Here is a 20,819-nt window from a genome sequence, read left to right as displayed (position 1 = left end):
GGCCCCTTTCTTTGAGATAACTCTGCACTAGTGCGAGCCGCAAATGCCACTTCCAGCTTAGCTGTGCAGAAGAAGAACAACAAGAAGAAGAAATATCTCGAAATATGTCCGTCAGGCCCCTTCCCTTGAGATATATCTGCAAATATCTCGGAAACGAAGCGAGCTATGGCAAAATGTTAGGAGACCTTTTTTGTAGAGAATTCTGTTTCCTACAATTTATGTTCTATGATATTTTTTGATCAGAAGCGTAGTTTTCGAGATATATCGAGATATTTAAAAGTTCCGAAGCCGCACCAACATAATAGAGGTACAGAAACACCGTGGCCCCTTTCTTTGAGATAACTCTGCACTAGTGCGAGCCGCAAATGCCACTTCCAGCTTAGCTGTGCAGAAGAAGAACAACAAGAAGAAGAAATATCTCGAAATATGTCCGTCAGGCCCCTTCCCTTGAGATAAATCTGCAAATATCTCGGAAACGAAGCGAGCTATGGCAAAATGTTAAGAGACCTTTTTTGTAGAGAATTAAGTTTCCTACTTTTTATGTTCTATGATATTTTTTGATCAGATGCGTAGTTCTCGAGATATATCAAGATATTTAAAAGTTCCGAAGCCGCACCAACATAATAGAGATACAGAAACGCCGTGGCCCCTTTCTTTGAGATAACTCTGCACTATTGCGAGCTGCAAATGCCACTTCCAGCTTAGCTGTGCAGAGGAAGAACAACAAGAAGAAGAAATATCTCGAAATATGTCCGTCAGGCCAGTTCCTTTGAGATGAATCTGCAAATATCTCGGAAACGAAGCGAGCTATGGCAAAATGTTAAGAGACGTTTTTTATAGAGAATTATGTTTCCTACAATTTATGTTCTATGATATTTTTTGATCAGAAGCGTAGTTTTCGAGATACATCGAGATATTTAAAAGTTCCGAAGCCGCACCAACATAATAGAGATACAGAAACACCGTGGCCCCTTTCTTTGAGATAACTCTGCACTAGTGCGAGCCGCAAATGCCACTTCCAGCTTAGCTGTGCAGAAGAAGAACAACAAGAAGAAGAAATATCTCGAAATATGTCCGTCAGGCCCCTTCCCTTGAGATAAATCTGCAAATATCTCGGAAACGAAGCGAGCTATGGCAAAATGTTAAGAGACCTTTTTTGTAGAGAATTAAGTTTCCTACTTTTTATGTTCTATGATATTTTTTGATCAGATGCGTAGTTCTCGAGATATATCAAGATATTTAAAAGTTCCGAAGCCGCACCAACATAATAGAGATACAGAAACGCCGTGGCCCCTTTCTTTGAGATAACTCTGCACTATTGCGAGCTGCAAATGCCACTTCCAGCTTAGCTGTGCAGAGGAAGAACAACAAGAAGAAGAAATATCTCGAAATATGTCCGTCAGGCCAGTTCCTTTGAGATGAATCTGCAAATATCTCGGAAACGAAGCGAGCTATGGCAAAATGTTAAGAGACGTTTTTTATAGAGAATTATGTTTCCTACAATTTATGTTCTATGATATTTTTTGATCAGAAGCGTAGTTTTCGAGATACATCGAGATATTTAAAAGTTCCGAAGCCGCACCAACATAATAGAGATACAGAAACACCGTGGCCCCTTTCTTTGAGATAACTCAGCACTAGTGCGAGCCGCAAATGCCACTTCCAGCTTAGCTGTGCAGAAGAAGAACAACAAGAAGAAGAAATATCTCGAAATATGTCCGTCAGGCCCCTTCCCTTGAGATAAATCTGCAAATATCTCGGAAACGAAGCGAGCTATGGCAAAATGTTAAGTGACCTTTTTTGTAGAGAATTAGGTTTCCTACTTTTTATGTTGTATGGTATTTTGTGATCAGATGCGTAATTCTCGAGATATATCAAGATATTTAAAAGTTCCGAAGCCGCACCAACATAATAGAGATACAGAAACGCCGTGGCCCCTTTCTTTGAGATAACTCTGCACTAGTGCGAGCCGCAAATGCCACTTCCAGCTTAGCTGTGCAGAAGAAGAACAACAAGAAGAAGAAATATCTCGAAATATGTCCGTCAGGCCCCTTCCCTTGAGATAAATCTGCAAATATCTCGGAAACGAAGCGAGCTATGGCAAAATGTTAAGAGACCTTTTTTGTAGAGAATTAAGTTTCCTACTTTTTACGTTCTATGATATTTTTTGATCAGAAGCGTAGTTTTCGAGATACATCGAGATATTTAAAAGTTCCGAAGCCGCACCAACATAATAGAGATACAGAAGCACCGTGGCCCCTTTTTTTGAGATAACTCTGCACTAGTGCGAGCCGCAAATGCCACTTCCAGCTTAGCTGTGCAGAAGAAGAACAACAAGAAGAAGAAATATCTCGAAATATGTCCGTCAGGCCCCTTCCCTTGAGATATATCTGCAAATATCTCGGAAACGAAGCGAGCTATGGCAAAATGTTAAGAGACGTTTTTTATAGAGAATTATGTTTCCTACAATTTATGTTCCATGATATTTTTTGATCAGAAGCGTAGTTTTCGAGATACATCGAGATATTTAAAAGTTCCGAAGCCGCACCAACATAATAGAGATACAGAAACACCGTGGCCCCTTTCTTTGAGATAACTCTGCACTAGTGCGAGCCGCAAATGCCACTTCCAGCTTAGCTGTGCAGAAGAAGAACAACAAGAAGAAGAAATATCTCGAAATATGTCCGTCAGGCCCCTTCCCTTGAGATAAATCTGCAAATATCTCGGAAACGAAGCGAGCTATGGCAAAATGTTAAGAGACCTTTTTTGTAGAGAATTAAGTTTCCTACTTTTTATGTTCTATGATATTTTTTGATCAGATGCGTAGTTCTCGAGATATATCAAGATATTTAAAAGTTCCGAAGCCGCACCAACATAATAGAGATACAGAAACGCCGTGGCCCCTTTCTTTGAGATAACTCTGCACTATTACGAGCTGCAAATGCCACTTCCAGCTTAGCTGTGCAGAGGAAGAACAACAAGAAGAAGAAATATCTCGAAATATGTCCGTCAGGCCAGTTCCTTTGAGATGAATCTGCAAATATCTCGGAAACGAAGCGAGCTATGGCAAAATGTTAAGAGACGTTTTTTATAGAGAATTATGTTTCCTACAATTTATGTTCTATGATATTTTTTGATCAGAAGCGTAGTTTTCGAGATACATCGAGATATTTAAAAGTTCCGAAGCCGCACCAACATAATAGAGATACAGAAACACCGTGGCCCCTTTCTTTGAGATAACTCTGCACTAGTGCGAGCCGCAAATGCCACTTCCAGCTTAGCTGTGCAGAAGAAGAACAACAAGAAGAAGAAATATCTCGAAATATGTCCGTCAGGCCCCTTCCCTTGAGATAAATCTGCAAATATCTCGGAAACGAAGCGAGCTATGGCAAAATGTTAAGAGACCTTTTTTGTAGAGAATTAAGTTTCCTACTTTTTATGTTCTATGATATTTTTTGATCAGATGCGTAGTTCTCGAGATATATCAAGATATTTAAAAGTTCCGAAGCCGCACCAACATAATAGAGATACAGAAACGCCGTGGCCCCTTTCTTTGAGATAACTCTGCACTATTGCGAGCTGCAAATGCCACTTCCAGCTTAGCTGTGCAGAGGAAGAACAACAAGAAGAAGAAATATCTCGAAATATGTCCGTCAGGCCAGTTCCTTTGAGATGAATCTGCAAATATCTCGGAAACGAAGCGAGCTATGGCAAAATGTTAAGAGACGTTTTTTATAGAGAATTATGTTTCCTACAATTTATGTTCTATGATATTTCTTGATCAGAAGCGTAGTTTTCGAGATACATCGAGATATTTAAAAGTTCCGAAGCCGCACAAACATAATAGAGATACAGAAACACCGTGGCCCCTTTCTTTGAGATAACTCTGCACTAGTGCGAGCCGCAAATGCCACTTCCAGCTTAGCTGTGCAGAAGAAGAACAACAAGAAGAAGAAATATCTCGAAATATGTCCGTCAGGCCCCTTCCCTTGAGATAAATCTGCAAATATCTCGGAAACGAAGCGAGCTATGGCAAAATGTTAAGAGACCTTTTTTGTAGAGAATTAAGTTTCCTACTTTTTATGTTCTATGATATTTTTTGATCAGATGCGTAGTTCTCGAGATATATCAAGATATTTAAAAGTTCCGAAGCCGCACCAACATAATAGAGATACAGAAACGCCGTGGCCCCTTTCTTTGAGATAACTCTGCACTATTGCGAGCTGCAAATGCCACTTCCAGCTTAGCTGTGCAGAGGAAGAACAACAAGAAGAAGAAATATCTCGAAATATGTCCGTCAGGCCAGTTCCTTTGAGATGAATCTGCAAATATCTCGGAAACGAAGCGAGCTATGGCAAAATGTTAAGAGACGTTTTTTATAGAGAATTATGTTTCCTACAATTTATGTTCTATGATATTTTTTGATCAGAAGCGTAGTTTTCGAGATACATCGAGATATTTAAAAGTTCCGAAGCCGCACCAACATAATAGAGATACAGAAACACCGTGGCCCCTTTCTTTGAGATAACTCTGCACTAGTGCGAGCCGCAAATGCCACTTCCAGCTTAGCTGTGCAGAAGAAGAACAACAAGAAGAAGAAATATCTCGAAATATGTCCGTCAGGCCCCTTCCCTTCAGATAAATCTGCAAATATCTCGGAAACGAAGCGAGCTATGGCAAAATGTTAAGAGACCTTTTTTGTAGAGAATTAAGTTTCCTACTTTTTATGTTCTATGATATTTTTTGATCAGATGCGTAGTTCTCGAGATATATCAAGATATTTAAAAGTTCCGAAGCCGCACCAACATAATAGAGATACAGAAACGCCGTGGCCCCTTTCTTTGAGATAACTCTGCACTATTGCGAGCTGCAAATGCCACTTCCAGCTTAGCTGTGCAGAGGAAGAACAACAAGAAGAAGAAATATCTCGAAATATGTCCGTCAGGCCAGTTCCTTTGAGATGAGTCTGCAAATATCTCGGAAACGAAGCGAGCTATGGCAAAATGTTAAGAGACGTTTTTTATAGAGAATTATGTTTCCTACAATTTATGTTCTATGATATTTTTTGATCAGAAGCGTAGTTTTCGAGATACATCGAGATATTTAAAAGTTCCGAAGCCGCACAAACATAATAGAGATACAGAAACACCGTGGCCCCTTTCTTTGAGATAACTCTGCACTAGTGCGAGCCGCAAATGCCACTTCCAGCTTAGCTGTGCAGAAGAAGAACAACAAGAAGAAGAAATATCTCGAAATATGTCCGTCAGGCCCCTTCCCTTGAGATAAATCTGCAAATATCTCGGAAACGAAGCGAGCTATGGCAAAATGTTAAGAGACCTTTTTTGTAGAGAATTATGCTTCCTACAATTTATGTTCTATGATATTCTTTGATCAGAAGCGTAGTTTTCGAGATATATCGAGATATTTAAAAGTTCCGAAGCCGCACCAACATAATAGGGATACAGAAACACCGTGGCCCCTTTCTTTGAGATAACTCTGCACTATTGCGAGCTGCAAATGCCACTTCCAGCTTAGCTGTGCAGAAGAAGAACAACAAGAAGAAGAAATATCTCGAAATATGTCCGTCAGGCCCCTTCCCTTGAGATAAATCTGCAAATATCTCGGAAACGAAGCGAGCTATTGCAAAATCTTAAGAGACCTTTTTTGTAGAGAATTAAGTTTTCTACTTTTTATGTTCTATGATATTTTTTGATCAGAAGCGTAGTTTTCGAGATACATCGAGATATTTAAAAGTTCCGAAGCCGCACCAACATAATAGAGATACAGAAACACCGTGGCCCCTTTCTTTGAGATAACTCTGCACTAGTGCGAGCCGCAAATGCCACTTCCAGCTTAGCTGTGCAGAAGAAGAACAACAAGAAGAAGAAATATCTCGAAATATGTCCGTCAGGCCCCTTCCCTTGAGATAAATCTGCAAATATCTCGGAAACGAAGCGAGCTATGGCAAAATGTTAAGAGACCTTTTTTGTAGAGAATTAAGTTTCCTACTTTTTATGTTCTATGATATTTTTTGATCAGATGCGTAGTTCTCGAGATATATCAACATATTTAAAAGTTCCGAAGCCGCACCAACATAATAGAGATACAGAAACACCGTGGCCCCTTTCTTTGAGATAACTCTGCACTATTGCGAGCTGCAAATGCCACTTCCAGCTTAGCTGTGCAGAAGAAGAACAACAAGAAGAAGAAATATCTCGAAATATGTCCGTCAGGCCCCTTCCCTTGAGATGAATCTGCAAATATCTCGGAAACGAAGCGAGCTATGGCAAAATGTTAAGAGACGTTTTTTGTAGAGAATTATGTTTCCTACAATTTATGTTCTATGATATTTTTTGATCAGAAGCGTAGTTTTCGAGATATATCGAGATATTTTAAAGTTCCGAAGCCGCACCAACATAATAGAGATACAGAAACACCGTGGCCCCTTTCTTTGAGATAACTCTGCACTATTGCGAGCTGTAAATGCCACTTCCAGCTTAGCTGTGCAGAAGAAGAACAACAAGAAGAAGAAATATTTCGAAATATGTCCGTCAGGCCTCTTCCCTTGAGATATATCTGCCAATATCTCGGAAACGAAGCGAGCTATGGCAAAATGTTAAGAGACCTTTTTTGTAGAGAATTATGCTTCCTACAATTTATGTTCTATGATATTCTTTGATCAGAAGCGTAGTTTTCGAGATATATCGAGATATTTAAAAGTTCCGAAGCCGCACCAACATAATAGAGATACAGAAGCACCGTGGCCCCTTTCGTTGAGATAACTCTGCACTAGTGCGAGCCGCAAATGCCACTTCCAGCTTAGCTGTGGAGAAGAAGAACAACAAGAAGAAGAAATATCTCGAAATATGTCCGTCAGGCCCCTTCCCTTGAGATAAATCTGCACATATCTCGGAAACGAAGCGAGCTATGGCAAAATGTTAAGAGACGTTTTTTGTAGAGAATTATGTTTCCTACTATTTATGTTCTATGATATTTTTTGATCCGAAGCGTAGTTTTCGAGATATATCGAGATATTTAAAAGTTCCGAAGCCGCACCAACATAATAGGGATACAGAAACACCGTGGCCCCTTTCTTTGAGATAACTCTGCACTAGTGCGAGCCGCAAATGCCACTTCCAGCTTAGCTGTGCAGAAGAAGAACAACAAGAAGAAGAAATATCTCGAAATATGTCCGTCAGGCCCCTTCCCTTGAGATAAATCTGCAAATATCTCGGAAACGAAGCGAGCTATGGCAAAATGTTAAGAGACCTTTTTTGTAGAGAATTAAGTTTCCTACTTTTTATCTTCTATGATATTTTTTGATCAGATGCGTAGTTCTCGAGATATATCAAGATATTTAAAAGTTCCGAAGCCGCACCAACATAATAGAGATACAGAAACACCGTGGCCCCTCTCTTTGAGATAACTCTGCACTATTGCGAGCTGGAAATGCCACTTCCAGTTTAGCTGTGCAGAAGAAGGACAACAAGAAGAAGAAATATCTCGAAATATGTCCGTTAGGCCCCTTCCCTTGAGATACATCTGCAAATATCTCGGAAACGAAGCGACCTATGGCAAAATGTTCAGAGACCTTTTTTGTAGAGAATTAAGTTTCCTACTTTTTATGTTCTATGATATTTTTTGATCAGATGCGTAGTTCTCGAGATATATCAAGATATTTAAAAGTTCCGAAGCCGCACCAACATAATAGAGATACAGAAACACCGTGGCCCCTTTCTTTGAGATAACTCTGCACTATTGCGAGCTGTAAATGCCACTTCCAGCTTAGCTGTGCAGAAGAAGAACAACAAGAAGAAGAAATATCTCGAAATATGTCCGTCAGGCCCCTTCCCTTGAGATATATCTGCAAATATCTCGGAAACGAAGCGAGCTATGGCAAAATGTTAAGAGACCTTTTTTGTAGAGAATTATGTTTCCTACAATTTATGTTCTATGATATTTTTTGATCAGAAGCGTAGTTTTCGAGATATATCGAGATATTTAAAACTTCCGAAGCCGCACCAACATAATAGAGATACAGAAACACCGTGGCCCCTTTCTTTGAGATAACTCTGCACTAGTGCGAGCTGCAAATGCCACTTCCAGCTTAGCTGTGCAGAGGAAGAACAACAAGAAGAAGAAATATCTCGAAATATGTCCGTCAGGCCAGTTCCTTTGAGATGAATCTGCAAATATCTCGGAAACGAAGCGAGCTATGGCAAAATATTAAGAGACGTTTTTTATAGAGAATTATGTTTCCTACAATTTATGTTCTATGATATTTTTTGATCAGAAGCGTAGTTTTCGAGATACATCGAGATATTTAAAAGTTCCGAAGCCGCACCAACATAATAGAGATACAGAAACACCGTGGCCCCTTTCTTTGAGATAACTCTGCACTAGTGCGAGCCGCAAATGCCACTTCCAGCTTAGCTGTGGAGAAGAAGAACAACAAGAAGAAGAAATATCTCGAAATATGTCCGTCAGGCCCCTTCCCTTGAGATAAATCTGCACATATCTCGGAAACGAAGCGAGCTATGGCAAAATGTTAAGAGACGTTTTTTGTAGAGAATTATGTTTCCTACTATTTATGTTCTATGATATTTTTTGATCCGAAGCGTAGTTTTCGAGATATATCGAGATATTTAAAAGTTCCGAAGCCGCACCAACATAATAGGGATACAGAAACACCGTGGCCCCTTTCTTTGAGATAACTCTGCACTAGTGCGAGCCGCAAATGCCACTTCCAGCTTAGCTGTGCAGAAGAAGAACAACAAGAAGAAGAAATATCTCGAAATATGTCCGTCAGGCCCCTTCCCTTGAGATAAATCTGCAAATATCTCGGAAACGAAGCGAGCTATGGCAAAATGTTAAGAGACCTTTTTTGTAGAGAATTAAGTTTCCTACTTTTTATGTTCTATGATATTTTTTGATCAGATGCGTAGTTCTCGAGATATATCAAAATATTTAAAAGTTCCGAAGCCGCACCAACATAATAGAGATACAGAAACGCCGTGGCCCCTTTCTTTGAGATAACTCTGCACTATTGCGAGCTGCAAATGCCACTTCCAGCTTAGCTGTGCAGAGGAAGAACAACAAGAAGAAGAAATATCTCGAAATATGTCCGTCAGGCCAGTTCCTTTGAGATGAATCTGCAAATATCTCGGAAACGAAGCGAGCTATGGCAAAATGTTAAGAGACGTTTTTTATAGAGAATTATGTTTCCTACAATTTATGTTCTATGATATTCTTTGATCAGAAGCGTAGTTTTCGAGATATATCGAGATATTTAAAAGTTCCGAATCCGCACCAACATAATAGGGATACAGAAACACCGTGGCCCCTTTCTTTGAGATAACTCTGCACTATTGCGAGCTGCAAATGCCACTTCCAGCTTAGCTGTGCAGAAGAAGAACAACAAGAAGAAGAAATATCTCGAAATATGTCCGTCAGGCCCCTTCCCTTGAGATAAATCTGCAAATATCTCGGAAACGAAGCGAGCTATTGCAAAATCTTAAGAGACCTTTTTTGTAGAGAATTAAGTTTCCTACTTTTTATGTTCTATGATATTTTTTGATCAGATGCGTAGTTCTCGAGATATATCAAGATATTTAAAAGTTCCGAAGCCGCACCAACATAATAGAGATACAGAAACGCCGTGGCCCCTTTCTTTGAGATAACTCTGCACTATTGCGAGCTGCAAATGCCACTTCCAGCTTAGCTGTGCAGAAGAAGAACAACAAGAAGAAGAAATATCTCGAAATATGTCCGTCAGGCCCCTGCCCTTGAGATATATCTGCAAATATCCCGGAAACGAAGCGAGCTATGGCAAAATGTTGAGAGACCTTTTTTGTAGAGAATTATGTTTCCTACAATTTATGTTCTATGATATTTTTTGATCAGAAGCGTAGTTTTCGAGATATATCGAGATATTTAAAAATTCCGTAGCCGCACCAACATAATAGAGATACAGAAACACCGTGGCCCCTTTCTTTGAGATAACTCTGCACTATTGCGAGCTGTAAATGCCACTTCCAGCTTAGCTGTGCAGAAGAAGAACAACAAGAAGAAGAAATATCTCGAAATATGTCCGTCAGGCCCCTGCCCTTGAGATATATCTGCAAATATCTCGGAAACGAAGCGAGCTATGGCAAAATGTTAAGCGACCTTTTTTGTAGAGAATTAAGTTTCCTACTTTTTATGTTCTATGATATTTTTTGATCAGATGCGTAGTTCTCGAGATATATCAAGATATTTAAAAGTTCCGAAGCCGCACCAACATAATAGAGATACAGAAACACCGTGGCCCCTTTCTTTGAGATAACTCTGCACTATTGCGAGCTGTAAATGCCACTTCCAGCTTAGCTGTGCAGAAGAAGAACAACAAGAAGAAGAAATATCTCGAAATATGTCCGTCAGGCCCCTGCCCTTGAGATATATCTGCAAATATCTCGGAAACGAAGCGAGCTATGGCAAAATGTTAAGCGACCTTTTTTGTAGAGAATTAAGTTTCCTACTTTTTATGTTCTATGATATTTTTTGATCAGATGCGTAGTTCTCGAGATATATCAAGATATTTAAAAGTTCCGAAGCCGCACCAACATAATAGAGATACAGAAACACCGTGGCCCCTTTCTTTGAGATAACTCTGCACTATTGCGAGCTGTAAATGCCACTTCCAGCTTAGCTGTGCAGAAGAAGAACAACAAGAAGAAGAAATATCTCGAAATATGTCCGTCAGGCCCCTGCCCTTGAGATATATCTGCAAATATCTCGGAAACGAAGCGAGCTATGGCAAAATGTTAAGAGACCTTTTTTGTAGAGAATTATGTTTCCTACAATTTATGTTCTATGATATTTTTTGATCAGAAGCGTAGTTTTCGAGATATATCGAGATATTTAAAAGTTCCGAAGCCGCACCAACATAATGGAGATACAGAAACACCGTGGCCCCTTTCTTTGAGATAACTCTGCACAAGTGCGAGCCGCAAATGCCACTTCCAGCTTAGCTGTGCAGAAGAAGAACAACAAGAAGAAGAAATATCTCGAAATATGTCCGTCAGGCCCCTTCCCTTGAGATAAATCTGCAAATATCTCGGAAACGAAGCGAGCTATGGCAAAATGTTAAGAGACCTCTTTTGTAGAGAATTAAGTTTCCTACTTTTTATGTTCTATGATATTTTTTGATCAGATGCGTAGTTCTCGAGATATATCAAGATATTTAAAAGTTCCGAAGCCGCACCAACATAATAGAGATACAGAAACACCGTGGCCCCTTTCTTTGAGATAACTCTGCACTATTGCGAGCTGTAAATGCCACTTCCAGCTTAGCTGTGCAGAAGAAGAACAACAAGAAGAAGAAATATCTCGAAATATGTCCGTCAGGCCCCTTCCCTTGAGATATATCTGCAAATATCTCGGAAACGAAGCGAGCTATGACAAAATGTTAAGAGACCTTTTTTGTAGAGAATTATGTTTCCTACAATTTATGTTCTATGATATTTTTTGATCAGAAGCGTAGTTTTCGAGATATATCGAGATATTTAAAAGTTCCGAAGCCGCACCAACATAATAGAGATACAGAAACACCGTGGCCCCTTTCTTTGAGATAACTCTGCACTAGTGCGAGCCGCAAATGCCACTTCCAGCTTAGCTGTGCAGAAGAAGAACAACAAGAAGAAGAAATATCTCGAAATATGTCCGTCAGGCCGCTTCCCTTGAGATAAATCTGCAAATATCTCGGAAACGAAGCGAGCTATGGCAAAATGTTAAGAGACCTTTTTTGTAGAGAATTAAGATTCCTACTTTTTATCTTCTATGATATTTTTTGATCAGATGCGTAGTTCTCCAGATATATCAAGATATTTAAAAGTTCCGAAGCCGCACCAACATAATAGAGATACAGAAACACCGTGGCCCCTCTCTTTGAGATAACTCTGCACTATTGCGAGCTCGAAATGCCACTTCCAGTTTAGCTGTGCAGAAGAAGAACAACAAGAAGAAGAAATATCTCGAAATATGTCCGTTAGGCCCCTTCCCTTGAGATAAATCTGCAAATATCTCGGAAACGAAGCGAGCTATGGCAAAATCTTAAGAGACCTCTTTTGTAGAGAATTAAGTTTCCTACTTTTTATGTTCTATGATATTTTTTGATCAGATGCGTAGTTCTCGAGATATATCCAGATATTTAAAAGTTCCGAAGCGGCACCAACATAATAGAGATACAGAAACACCGTGGCCCCTTTCTTTGAGATAACTCTGCACTATTGCGATCTGCAAATGCCACTTCCAGCTTAGCTGTGCAGAAGAAGAACAACAAGAAGAAGAAATATCACGAAATATGTCCGTTAGGCCCCTTCCCTTGAGATAAATCTGCAAATATCTCGGAAACGAAGCGAGCTATGGCAAAATGTTAAGAGACCTTTTTTGTAGCGAATTAAGTTTCCTACTTTTTATGTTCTATGATATTTTTTGATCAGATGCGTAGTTCTCGAGATATATCAAGATATTTAAAAGTTCCGAAGCCGCACCAACATAATAGAGATACAGAAACACTGTGGCCCCTTTCTTTCACATAACTATGCACTATTGCGAGCTGCAAATGCCACTTCCAGCTTAGCTGTGCAGAAGAAGAACAACAAGAAGAAGAAATATCTCGAAATATGTCCGTCAGGCCCCTTACCTTGAGATAAATCTGCAAATATCTCGGAAACCAAGCGAGCTATGGCAAAATGTTAAGAGACCTTTTTTGTAGAGAATTAAGTTTCCTACTTTTTATCTTCTATGATATTTTCTGATCAGATGCGTAGTTCTCGAGATATATCAAGATATTTAAAAGTTCCGAAGCCGCACCAACATAATAGAGATACAGAAACACCGTGGCCCCTCTCTTTGAGATAACTCTGCACAATTGCGAGCTGCAAATGCCACTTCCAGCTTAGCTGTGCAGAAGAAGAACAACAAGAAGAAGAAATATCTCGAAATATGTCCGTCAGGCCCCTTCCCTTGAGATAAATCTGCAAATATCTCGGAAACGAAGCGAGCTATGGCAAAATATTAAGAGACCTTTTTTGTAGAGAATTAAGTTTCCTACTTTTTATCTTCTATGATATTTTCTGATCAGATGCGTAGTTCTCGAGATATATCAAGATATTTAAAAGTTCCGAAGCCGCACCAACATAATAGAGATACAGAAACAGCGTGGCCCCTTTCTTTGAGATATCTCTGCACTATTGCGAGCTGCAAATGCCACTTCCAGTTTAGCTGCGCAGAAGAAGAACAACAAGAAGAAGAAATATCTCGAAATATGTCCGTCAGGCCCCTTCCCTTGAGATAAATCTGCAAATATCTCGGAAACGAAGCGAGCTATGGCAAAATGTTAAGAGACCTTATTTGTAGAGAATTAAGTTTCCTACTTTTTATGTTCTATGATATTTTTTGATCAGATGCGTAGTTCTCGAGATATATCAAGATATTTAAAAGTTCCGAAGCCGCACCAACATAATAGAGATACAGAAACACCGTGGCCCCTCTCTTTGAGATAACTCTGCACTATTGCGAGCTGGAAATGCCACTTCCAGTTTAGCTGTGCAGAAGAAGAACAACAAGAAGAAGAAATATCTCGAAATATGTCCGTCAGGCCAGTTCCTTTGAGCTGAATCGGCAAATATCTCGGAAACGACGCGAGCTATGGCAAAATGTTAAGAGACGTTTTTTGTAGAGAATTATGTTTCCTACAATTTATGTTCTATGATATTTTTTGATCAGAAGCGTAGTTTTCGAGATATATCGAGATATTTAAAAGTTCCGAAGCCGCACCAACATAATAGAGAAACAGAAACACCGTGGCCCCTTTCTTTGAGATAACTCTGCACTATTGCGAGCTGCAAATGCCACTTCCAGCTTAGCTGTGCAGAGGAAGAACAACAAGAAGAAGAAATATCTCGAAATATGTCCGTCAGGCCAGTTCCTTTGAGCTGAATCGGCAAATATCTCGGAAACGAAGCGAGCTATGGCAAAATGTTAAGAGACGTTTTTTGTAGAGAATTATGTTTCCTACAATTTATGTTCTATGATATTTTTTGATCAGAAGCGTAGTTTTCGAGATATATCGAGATATTTAAAAGTTCCGAAGCGGCACCAACATAATAGGGATACAGAAACACCGTGGCCCCTTTCTTTGAGATAACTCTGCACTATTGCGAGCTGCAAATGCCACTTCCAGCTTAGCTGTGCAGAGGAAGAACAACAAGAAGAAGAAATATCTCGAAATATGTCCGTCAGGCCAGTTCCTTTGAGATGAATCTGCAAATATCTCGGAAACGAAGCGAGCTATGGCAAAATGTTAAGAGACGTTTTTTATAGAGAATTATGTTTCCTACAATTTATGTTCTATGATATTTTTTGATCAGAAGCGTAGTTTTCGAGATACATCGAGATATTTAAAAGTTCCGAAGCCGCACCAACATAATAGAGATACAGAAACACCGTGGCCCCTTTCTTTGAGATAACTCTGCACTAGTGCGAGCCGCAAATGCCACTTCCAGCTTAGCTGTGGAGAAGAAGAACAACAAGAAGAAGAAATATCTCGAAATATGTCCGTCAGGCCCCTTCCCTTGAGATAAATCTGCACATATCTCGGAAACGAAGCGAGCTATGGCAAAATGTTAAGAGACGTTTTTTGTAGAGAATTATGTTTCCTACTATTTATGTTCTATGATATTTTTTGATCCGAAGCGTAGTTTTCGAGATATATCGAGATATTTAAAAGTTCCGAAGCCGCACCAACATAATAGGGATACAGAAACACCGTGGCCCCTTTCTTTGAGATAACTCTGCACTAGTGCGAGCCGCAAATGCCACTTCCAGCTTAGCTGTGCAGAAGAAGAACAACAAGAAGAAGAAATATCTCGAAATATGTCCGTCAGGCCCCTTCCCTTGAGATAAATCTGCAAATATCTCGGAAACGAAGCGAGCTATGGCAAAATGTTAAGAGACCTTTTTTGTAGAGAATTAAGTTTCCTACTTTTTATGTTCTATGATATTTTTTGATCAGATGCGTAGTTCTCGAGATATATCAAAATATTTAAAAGTTCCGAAGCCGCACCAACATAATAGAGATACAGAAACGCCGTGGCCCCTTTCTTTGAGATAACTCTGCACTATTGCGAGCTGCAAATGCCACTTCCAGCTTAGCTGTGCAGAGGAAGAACAACAAGAAGAAGAAATATCTCGAAATATGTCCGTCAGGCCAGTTCCTTTGAGATGAATCTGCAAATATCTCGGAAACGAAGCGAGCTATGGCAAAATGTTAAGAGACGTTTTTTATAGAGAATTATGTTTCCTACAATTTATGTTCTATGATATTCTTTGATCAGAAGCGTAGTTTTCGAGATATATCGAGATATTTAAAAGTTCCGAATCCGCACCAACATAATAGGGATACAGAAACACCGTGGCCCCTTTCTTTGAGATAACTCTGCACTATTGCGAGCTGCAAATGCCACTTCCAGCTTAGCTGTGCAGAAGAAGAACAACAAGAAGAAGAAATATCTCGAAATATGTCCGTCAGGCCCCTTCCCTTGAGATAAATCTGCAAATATCTCGGAAACGAAGCGAGCTATTGCAAAATCTTAAGAGACCTTTTTTGTAGAGAATTAAGTTTCCTACTTTTTATGTTCTATGATATTTTTTGATCAGATGCGTAGTTCTCGAGATATATCAAGATATTTAAAAGTTCCGAAGCCGCACCAACATAATAGAGATACAGAAACGCCGTGGCCCCTTTCTTTGAGATAACTCTGCACTATTGCGAGCTGCAAATGCCACTTCCAGCTTAGCTGTGCAGAAGAAGAACAACAAGAAGAAGAAATATCTCGAAATATGTCCGTCAGGCCCCTGCCCTTGAGATATATCTGCAAATATCCCGGAAACGAAGCGAGCTATGGCAAAATGTTGAGAGACCTTTTTTGTAGAGAATTATGTTTCCTACAATTTATGTTCTATGATATTTTTTGATCAGAAGCGTAGTTTTCGAGATATATCGAGATATTTAAAAATTCCGTAGCCGCACCAACATAATAGAGATACAGAAACACCGTGGCCCCTTTCTTTGAGATAACTCTGCACTATTGCGAGCTGTAAATGCCACTTCCAGCTTAGCTGTGCAGAAGAAGAACAACAAGAAGAAGAAATATCTCGAAATATGTCCGTCAGGCCCCTGCCCTTGAGATATATCTGCAAATATCTCGGAAACGAAGCGAGCTATGGCAAAATGTTAAGCGACCTTTTTTGTAGAGAATTAAGTTTCCTACTTTTTATGTTCTATGATATTTTTTGATCAGATGCGTAGTTCTCGAGATATATCAAGATATTTAAAAGTTCCGAAGCCGCACCAACATAATAGAGATACAGAAACACCGTGGCCCCTTTCTTTGAGATAACTCTGCACTATTGCGAGCTGTAAATGCCACTTCCAGCTTAGCTGTGCAGAGGAAGAACAACAAGAAGAAGAAATATCTCGAAATATGTCCGTCAGGCCAGTTCCTTTGAGATGAATCTGCAAATATCTCGGAAACGAAGCGAGCTATGGCAAAATGTTAAGAGACGTTTTTTATAGAGAATTATGTTTCCTACAATTTATGTTCTATGATATTCTTTGATCAGAAGCGTAGTTTTCGAGATATATCGAGATATTTAAAAGTTCCGAATCCGCACCAACATAATAGGGATACAGAAACACCGTGGCCCCTTTCTTTGAGATAACTCTGCACTATTGCGAGCTGCAAATGCCACTTCCAGCTTAGCTGTGCAGAAGAAGAACAACAAGAAGAAGAAATATCTCGAAATATGTCCGTCAGGCCCCTTCCCTTGAGATAAATCTGCAAATATCTCGGAAACGAAGCGAGCTATTGCAAAATCTTAAGAGACCTTTTTTGTAGAGAATTAAGTTTCCTACTTTTTATGTTCTATGATATTTTTTGATCAGATGCGTAGTTCTCGAGATATATCAAGATATTTAAAAGTTCCGAAGCCGCACCAACATAATAGAGATACAGAAACGCCGTGGCCCCTTTCTTTGAGATAACTCTGCACTATTGCGAGCTGCAAATGCCACTTCCAGCTTAGCTGTGCAGAAGAAGAACAACAAGAAGAAGAAATATCTCGAAATATGTCCGTCAGGCCCCTGCCCTTGAGATATATCTGCAAATATCCCGGAAACGAAGCGAGCTATGGCAAAATGTTGAGAGACCTTTTTTGTAGAGAATTATGTTTCCTACAATTTATGTTCTATGATATTTTTTGATCAGAAGCGTAGTTTTCGAGATATATCGAGATATTTAAAAATTCCGTAGCCGCACCAACATAATAGAGATACAGAAACACCGTGGCCCCTTTCTTTGAGATAACTCTGCACTATTGCGAGCTGTAAATGCCACTTCCAGCTTAGCTGTGCAGAAGAAGAACAACAAGAAGAAGAAATATCTCGAAATATGTCCGTCAGGCCCCTGCCCTTGAGATATATCTGCAAATATCTCGGAAACGAAGCGAGCTATGGCAAAATGTTAAGCGACCTTTTTTGTAGAGAATTAAGTTTCCTACTTTTTATGTTCTATGATATTTTTTGATCAGATGCGTAGTTCTCGAGATATATCAAGATATTTAAAAGTTCCGAAGCCGCACCAACATAATAGAGATACAGAAACACCGTGGCCCCTTTCTTTGAGATAACTCTGCACTATTGCGAGCTGTAAATGCCACTTCCAGCTTAGCTGTGCAGAAGAAGAACAACAAGAAGAAGAAATATCTCGAAATATGTCCGTCAGGCCCCTGCCCTTGAGATATATCTGCAAATATCTCGGAAACGAAGCGAGCTATGGCAAAATGTTAAGCGACCTTTTTTGTAGAGAATTAAGTTTCCTACTTTTTATGTTCTATGATATTTTTTGATCAGATGCGTAGTTCTCGAGATATATCAAGATATTTAAAAGTTCCGAAGCCGCACCAACATAATAGAGATACAGAAACACCGTGGCCCCTTTCTTTGAGATAACTCTGCACTATTGCGAGCTGTAAATGCCACTTCCAGCTTAGCTGTGCAGAAGAAGAACAACAAGAAGAAGAAATATCTCGAAATATGTCCGTCAGGCCCCTGCCCTTGAGATATATCTGCAAATATCTCGGAAACGAAGCGAGCTATGGCAAAATGTTAAGAGACCTTTTTTGTAGAGAATTATGTTTCCTACAATTTATGTTCTATGATATTTTTTGATCAGAAGCGTAGTTTTCGAGATATATCGAGATATTTAAAAGTTCCGAAGCCGCACCAACATAATGGAGATACAGAAACACCGTGGCCCCTTTCTTTGAGATAACTCTGCACAAGTGCGAGCCGCAAATGCCACTTCCAGCTTAGCTGTGCAGAAGAAGAACAACAAGAAGAAGAAATATCTCGAAATATGTCCGTCAGGCCCCTTCCCTTGAGATAAATCTGCAAATATCTCGGAAACGAAGCGAGCTATGGCAAAATGTTAAGAGACCTCTTTTGTAGAGAATTAAGTTTCCTACTTTTTATGTTCTATGATATTTTTTGATCAGATGCGTAGTTCTCGAGATATATCAAGATATTTAAAAGTTCCGAAGCCGCACCAACATAATAGAGATACAGAAACACCGTGGCCCCTTTCTTTGAGATAACTCTGCACTATTGCGAGCTGTAAATGCCACTTCCAGCTTAGCTGTGCAGAAGAAGAACAACAAGAAGAAGAAATATCTCGAAATATGTCCGTCAGGCCCCTTCCCTTGAGATATATCTGCAAATATCTCGGAAACGAAGCGAGCTATGACAAAATGTTAAGAGACCTTTTTTGTAGAGAATTATGTTTCCTACAATTTATGTTCTATGATATTTTTTGATCAGAAGCGTAGTTTTCGAGATATATCGAGATATTTAAAAGTTCCGAAGCCGCACCAACATAATAGAGATACAGAAACACCGTGGCCCCTTTCTTTGAGATAACTCTGCACTAGTGCGAGCCGCAAATGCCACTTCCAGCTTAGCTGTGCAGAAGAAGAACAACAAGAAGAAGAAATATCTCGAAATATGTCCGTCAGGCCCCTTCCCTTGAGATAAATCTGCAAATATCTCGGAAACGAAGCGAGCTATGGCAAAATGTTAAGAGACCTTTTTTGTAGAGAATTAAGATTCCTACTTTTTATCTTCTATGATATTTTTTGATCAGATGCGTAGTTCTCCAGATATATCAAGATATTTAAAAGTTCCGAAGCCGCACCAACATAATAGAGATACAGAAACACCGTGGCCCCTCTCTTTGAGATAACTCTGCACTATTGCGAGCTCGAAATGCCACTTCCAGTTTAGCTGTGCAGAAGAAGAACAACAAGAAGAAGAAATATCTCGAAATATGTCCGTTAGGCCCCTTCCCTTGAGATAAATCTGCAAATATCTCGGAAACGAAGCGAGCTATGGCAAAATCTTAAGAGACCTCTTTTGTAGAGAATTAAGTTTCCTACTTTTTATGTTCTATGATATTTTTTGATCAGATGCGTAGTTCTCGAGATATATCCAGATATTTAAAAGTTCCGAAGCGGCACCAACATAATAGAGATACAGAAACACCGTGGCCCCTTTCTTTGAGATAACTCTGCACTATTGCGATCTGCAAATGCCACTTCCAGCTTAGCTGTGCAGAAGAAGAACAACAAGAAGAAGAAATATCACGAAATATGTCCGTTAGGCCCCTTCCCTTGAGATAAATCTGCAAATATCTCGGAAACGAAGCGAGCTATGGCAAAATGTTAAGAGACCTTTTTTGTAGCGAATTAAGTTTCCTACTTTTTATGTTCTATGATATTTTTTGATCAGATGCGTAGTTCTCGAGATATATCAAGATATTTAAAAGTTCCGAAGCCGCACCAACATAATAGAGATACAGAAACACTGTGGCCCCTTTCTTTCACATAACTATGCACTATTGCGAGCTGCAAATGCCACTTCCAGCTTAGCTGTGCAGAAGAAGAACAACAAGAAGAAGAAATATCTCGAAATATGTCCGTCAGGCCCCTTACCTTGAGATAAATCTGCAAATATCTCGGAAACCAAGCGAGCTATGGCAAAATGTTAAGAGACCTTTTTTGTAGAGAATTAAGTTTCCTACTTTTTATCTTCTATGATATTTTCTGATCAGATGCGTAGTTCTCGAGATATATCAAGATATTTAAAAGTTCCGAAGCCGCACCAACATAATAGAGATACAGAAACACCGTGGCCCCTCTCTTTGAGATAACTCTGCACAATTGCGAGCTGCAAATGCCACTTCCAGCTTAGCTGTGCAGAAGAAGAACAACAAGAAGAAGAAATATCTCGAAATATGTCCGTCAGGCCCCTTCCCTTGAGATAAATCTGCAAATATCTCGGAAACGAAGCGAGCTATGGCAAAATGTTAAGAGACCTTTTTTGTAGAGAATTAAGTTTCCTACTTTTTATCTTCTATGATATTTTCTGATCAGATGCGTAGTTCTCGAGATATATCAAGATATTTAAAAGTTCCGAAGCCGCACCAACATAATAGAGATACAGAAACAGCGTGGCCCCTTTCTTTGAGATATCTCTGCACTATTGCGAGCTGCAAATGCCACTTCCAGTTTAGCTGCGCAGAAGAAGAACAACAAGAAGAAGAAATATCTCGAAATATGTCCGTCAGGCCCCTTCCCTTGAGATAAATCTGCAAATATCTCGGAAACGAAGCGAGCTATGGCAAAATGTTAAGAGACCTTATTTGTAGAGAATTAAGTTTCCT

Source organism: Osmia lignaria, unplaced genomic scaffold (assembly GCF_051020975.1).
Source record: "Osmia lignaria lignaria isolate PbOS001 unplaced genomic scaffold, iyOsmLign1 scaffold0001, whole genome shotgun sequence".
Classification (NCBI taxonomy): domain Eukaryota; kingdom Metazoa; phylum Arthropoda; class Insecta; order Hymenoptera; family Megachilidae; genus Osmia; species Osmia lignaria.
Note: the sequence above shows the minus strand (reverse complement) of the source record.